The 6,136-nt window shown below is 44.6% G+C and overlaps 1 pseudogene; it reads right to left on the reverse strand.

Moving 5' to 3' along the window:
* Positions 1–215: 215 nt before the first annotated feature.
* LOC133749375 (probable ATP-dependent RNA helicase DDX52) lies at positions 216–2,795 on the reverse strand (annotated as a pseudogene).
* Positions 2,796–6,136: the final 3,341 nt, after the last annotated feature.

Raw genomic sequence — 6,136 nt, forward strand, 5'->3', positions numbered from 1 at the left:
GCAGTGGAGGATGGCCCAAGTGCTTGGGCCCTGCACCTGCATGGGAGACCAGGAGGAAGCACCTGGCTCCTGGCTTCGGATCGGCACTGTGAGCCAGCCATAGCAGCCATTTGGGGGGTGAACCAACGGAAGGAAGACCTTTCTCTCTGTCTCTCTCTCTCACTGTCTAACTCTGCCTGTCAAAAAAAAAAAAAAAAAAAAGTCTGCTTCTAACCTTAGTCATCAAGAGCTGATTTCTTCTTGCTATTCAGAGCAACCCTTTCCTCCTTATCTTAATTTTCTTCTAAAAAATATTTTGGAGTTGTATTTACAATCACCCCTTCAACAGCATCTTAGCTGTGGTTTTCTTGTTGTTCTCCTTGCTTGCTTAGTAATTTTTATAAAACTTCTGTGTATTCTGGCACAGGACACCCAGCCTGCTATGTAATACTGGCAACACTTGTTAATCCTGGCTTATCATCTGCAGTGAAGAATGTGACAGCTTTTCCCTCCTGTCCTGCACTTCCAGGGGATATACTCCACTGAACCGACTGGAGACTCACGATTGGCTACTAAATTCACCAAGTTCATACCTGATTTTGTACAAGCAAAGCTGTACAAATAAGAACCAAGATTTTTCCTGCTCTGAAATTGTCAGCTGTGTTTTCTGTCTGTTGCTGTGTTCTTTGTGCATGAATAACATCCGCATTAATACCTTCATATACAAGATCATGAAAAAATTCCTTAGCCTTTTCAATACAGACAAAAACAAGGACACACTGAAACTCTTTTTAAAAATATTTATTTATTTAAAAGGGAGAGAGAGAGAGAGAGAGAGAGAAAGAGAGAGAGAGAAACTTCCATCTGCTAGTTCATTTCCCAGATGACCACAATGGCTGGGGGATCCAGGAGCCAGGAACTTCTTCTAGATAGAAGAGGGGCCAAGTACTTGGGCCACCTTCTGTTGCTTTCCCAGGCACATCATCAGGGAGCTGGATCAGAAGTAGAGCTGCCGGGGCTGGCACTGTGGCATAGCAGGTAAACTGCCACCTACAGTGCCGGAATCCTATGGGGATGCCAGTTCAAGTCCTGGCTGCTCCACTTCTGATCCAGCTCTCTGCTATGGCCTAGGAAAGCAGTGGAAGGTGGTCCAAGTCCTTGGGCCCTGCACCCATGTGAGAGACCCTGAAGAAGCTCCTGGCTCCTGAGTTCGGATTGGTACAGCTCTAGCAGTTGCGGCCAGATGGGGAATGAACCAGCAGATGGAAGACCTCCCTCCCTCCCTCTCTCTCTGTAACTCTTTCAAATAAATATTTAAAAAATAATAATAAAAAAATAAGTAGAGCTGCCAAGACTCAATGGGATGCTAGGGTCGCGGGTGGTGGCTTTATCCGCAATACCACAACACTGTCCAGAGAGAACTTCTTAAAAAGGGTTCCTGTTAATGTGCCAGGGAAAGCAGTGGAAGATGGCTCAAGTACTTGGTCTCCTGCCACCATGTGGGAGACCTGAAAGAAGCTTCTGGCTCCTGGCTTTGGGCCAGCCCAGTTCTGGCCATTGTGGCCTTCTGGGGAGTGAACTAGCAGATGGAAGATCTCTCTCTCTCTCTCTCTCTCTCTCTCTCTTTCCCTCTCCCTCCCCATAAATTCTGCCTTTCACATAAATAAATAAATCTGTAAAAATTTTTAAAAAGTTCTCTACTGGCCAGAGGTTCCCCAGTCTCAGATCCAAGGAAGAGAAACACTTGTTCTACAGTCTCTCCTGCAGAGTTCCCTGCTCCAGTGGATTCAATAGTGACATTTCCAGCTGGAGTCTGCACAATGTTCAGTGTCATATGTAAAAGTTGCCCTGAACACAGCACTTTGGACCTTGTAAGAGATGTGCTGCCCAGGAAAATGGAAGCCCAGCTGGTCTTAGAACCCAGTTCTGCCACCCTCAAATGGTCTGACTGATTGATCTACTCCCAGACATTCAACACTCGTTAAGTCTATTTCTTGCGGATTTTGCTTTAGTAAGTAGATTTGATTTGGAGCAGTCACAAGAATATCAAACTTGTTAGATGATTTAGGTCCAAATTTCTTGGCTGCCACTGCTGCTGTGTGGATCATGCATATCCCCAATCATGTTCCTTGGAGACGTTAACTAACATCCAGTGATTCTGACTGGTAAGTTCTCGTGTTGGGGATATAAACAGGGCTCTGAAGTCTTTATTTATGAGTTGTTTCAGTTGTGTTAAAATGGGAATGCTAAAATCCAATATCCCCAGATCCAGTAGGAGTAGAAGCCAGGAGCTCCTGACTATGCAGCATAATTGGATTGGCTTGCATTTGGATGGTGTAGAAATTTGGAAGCCTGAATCTAGAATGTTCTGAAATGACTTCAATACTCCTGATCAAGTGTGTTGCTCCACACTCATCTGGGACAGACTTCTTGTTTCCAAAGAAGTCCAGTCCTTGCAGCACCTCTGAAGAATCAGCCATATTTCCTTTTGCCTGCCTGGAATCATGATTTGTCTGCTGACAAGTGTCTCCTACTGAATTCGGCCCCATGCTAAGTCACTGAAAGGGATCATGGACACCCATCTTTACCCAGAAAGCTCCACGGTCTTCTGGAGGCAACACTTTTGGCACCCTTTTAGCAAAATGTCTGTGCCACTTTCATCTGTCAGTCACAATTGTGAAACTGAAAAGCTGAAATGTCTAGGGTGTTGGCTGTCGTTTCTTCTGATGGTCACCAGTCCTCTTTAGTGACAGTATCAACAAGCTTAATTTTTTCCTTGCAAATTAATATGGCTCACCTGCCACTGCGGGCTTCATGTTTCTTTCTTAATGTTCATTTATTTATTTTTATTTTATTTGAAGAGAGGGAGATTCCATAAGCTGGTCCACTACCCAAATGCCTGCAAGAGCCAGAGCTGGGCAGGCCCTAAATCAGGAATCCAGAACTCCAGTCAGGTCTCTTACATGGGTGGTGGGAACCCGAGTAAGTGGGCCATCACCTGCTGCCTCCCAGGATGCATATCAGCAGCAAGCAGGAACAGAAGTGGAAGAGCTGGGAACTGAGCCAGACACCAACATGGGGTACAGGTGTCCCAGGCAACTGCTGTGTCAGACCAATGTCCCTGCAGGGTTCATATTTCACATCACCTTGTCCCTTCTTGAATGAGTTATCCATTCAATAAACTGTTGAATTCTTTAGGGATTTTGTCCCTATATACTTTTCATAAAGCAACAGTGATATCACAATACTTCTACCCAAGCTTCCTCATCAATTTGATGTGTGTCTTTGTTTCCATGTTAGCAGAATTTACGTTGCTCTGATAGGGGCTCTTTATTCTTCGCAGAGCCTCAAATAAGATCCTGTGCAGATAGGCTATCGCAAATTATTTTGAGTTTCTCTTGACACAAAAAGTTTTGAAATCCATCCATAGTTTTTATGTTGTTTTTGGTTTTTGTTTTTTTTTTTAAAGATTTTATTTATTTATTTGAGAGGTAGAGTTACAGACAGTGAGAGGGAGAGAGAGAGAAAGGTCTTCCATCCGTTGGTTCACTCCCCAAATGGCCACAATGGCTGGAGCTGCTCCAATCTGAAGCCAGGAACCAGGTGCTTCTTCCCGGTCTCCCACATGGGTGCAGGGGCCCAAGGACTTGGGCCATGTTCTACTGCTTTCCCAGTCCACAGCAGAGAGCTGGATCGGAAGAGGAGCAGCCAGGACTAGAACCGGCGCCCATATGGGATGCCAGCGCTGCAGGCGGAGGATTAACCTACTGTGCCAAGGCGCTGGCCTCCATCCATAGTTTTTTTTTTAATAATATGCATTCCTATTAGCTTTTTGAAGACCCACTCATATTGCATATCATTTACAAAAATGAAAACTGTGCTCACGAACCTGGAGTGGTATCCATAATATGGAATCAAGGGAGAACAAGTTGTAGAGTAATGCATTGTGTGGTTTCACTACTGAAAGAATAAAAGAAGCAAATAGGCAGCCCAACCTCAATTCCATGTATGTAAATTAGGATGTCTGTCTGTATACATTTTTGTGAGCCTATAGTAGGCAATGGAAGGTGGTATGGCAGCCATCAGAAGGGACTGGCAGTGTTGCCCTAGTTACAACTGGTAAGTGTTATTTTCATAGTTTTTTTAATTAATAGAAAAGTTATTAGAAAACACCACTCTGAAGAACTGGAATTGGTAAACATATTCCTATAGAGACTGTTGTCGATGGCAAAGTCATAAGAGCCGATCTCTTGGTCAGGAGATCCTGGCTTCCAGTTGAAATCTCCTCTTCTTGCTGGGATGGAATTGTTTGTAAATCTGATGTTCTACCTTGAGTTCTCTGTAATTGCTAATTCCAATGGACTGCAGCACGGACTCAAAGGGGATTTACACAGATCAGGGACCTCAATGCTGATTACTCCCTGAGAGGAAGTCCTATTCACTTTGAGGAAATGAAGGAGTCTTCCCATCAGGAAAAGCAAATTATAGTACCGTGGACTTGTGGGAAAGCGACAGCCCATTTTCCAAAGGGATTTGTTGGCCTTAAAAGAACAAGGACATGCAAGGCGGACTGAATCACTGACAAACCCTTATGATCACAGCTAGTGACATAAGTTGTGAGTCGTCTGTAGAAAGGAGAAAGGGTAAGTACAACCACACAAGGATGCACCGGCCCACGCCAGGCACAGTGAGAAGAGTGCCTGGTTTAGCATGGCCGTTAAGACAACAGGGTCCCTGGATTCAAACCTAGACTCTTGGGGCACATTATGTAACTCTTCCAGTTCTCCAAATGATAAGCCTGACAACTGTAGAAAACTGTGGTGAGAGCTAAATGAGATAATATAGGCACTTCAGAGATCCTGGTACCCACTGAGCCCTCCAAAATATCACCTCTTATAAGGGGACCACCTCAGGCAATGACCTGTAACACACCCACGAGTAGGAAGGAGAAACAGCCAAGAGAGAGAAGGGCCCACACCCCAGCAGGAGGGAATGGTGGGCAGCTTCAGACAGGCCACAGGTAAAGTAAAATGGGGACTAAAGTCATCTCATTGGATTTAATAACAAGAAAGTCATTAGCACTGGGCCAAAGCCTTTAGCCAATTAGCCTTTACTTAATTAATATCTTTCGGATTACCAAAGTGATCCATAGGCAATGCAGAAAACCTAGAAAACAAAGAAGCACAGAAAGGAAAAGCAGTACTGTTTACAAACTAGAAAGGAAAAGCAGTAGTGTTTTTCCATCTTCCAGAGACCTGCATTTCCTCCTTGCGTGGGACTGATATCAGGCTGTGGCAACAATGGCTCATCTCATGCGACAGCATAGTCTGAATTTGCCCAATATTTTGAAACCTATTATTTCATTCTTTTTTTGTTGTTGTTTAAAGATTTATTTATTTGAAAAGCAAAGTGACAGAGAGAACAGGGAGGAATGGAAACAGAGAGCTTCCATTTGGTTCACTCTCCAAATGGCCAGGAGCCAAAAACTCCATTTGGGCCTCCCACATGATGGTAGAGGTCCAAGTACTTGGGCCATCTTCCAGTGCTTACCCAGGTGCATTAGCAAGGAGCTGGATTGGAAGCGGAGCAGCCAGGACTCTAACCAGCATTCTGATAAAGGATGCCAGCATTGTAAGCAGCAACTTAACCCACTGTGCCACAACTGGCTCCTATTATTTCCTTCTTGAAGAAAACTCTCCTGATACCAGAGTATGCTAAGACTTTTTAAGCATGTCACAAAATCTAGAAGCCATCAAAATAAAGTTTTCATAGCAATCAAAAATTTCTTCATTATAAAAGTACTATAAACTAAGCAGAAAACAATGAATGATAAATTAAAAGTACGTGTTGGGGCCGGCGCCATGGCTCACTTGGTTAATCCTCTACCTGCAGCGCCAGTATCCCATATGGGCACCAGGATTTAGTCCCGGTTGCTCCTCTTCCAGTCCAGCTCTCTGCTGTGGCCTGGGAGAGCAGTAGAAGATGGCCCAAGTGCTTGAGCCCCTGCACCCGCGTGGGAGACCAGGAAGAAGCACCTGGCTCCTGGCTTCGGATCGACATAGCGCCAGCCATAGCAGCCATTTGGGGAGTGAACCAACAGAAGGAAGACCTTTCTCTCTGTCTCTCTCACTGTCTATAACTCTACCTGTCAAAATAA

The sequence above is a fragment of the Lepus europaeus genome, chromosome 20 (assembly GCF_033115175.1).
Source record: "Lepus europaeus isolate LE1 chromosome 20, mLepTim1.pri, whole genome shotgun sequence".
NCBI classification, from domain to species: Eukaryota; Metazoa; Chordata; class Mammalia; order Lagomorpha; family Leporidae; genus Lepus; species Lepus europaeus.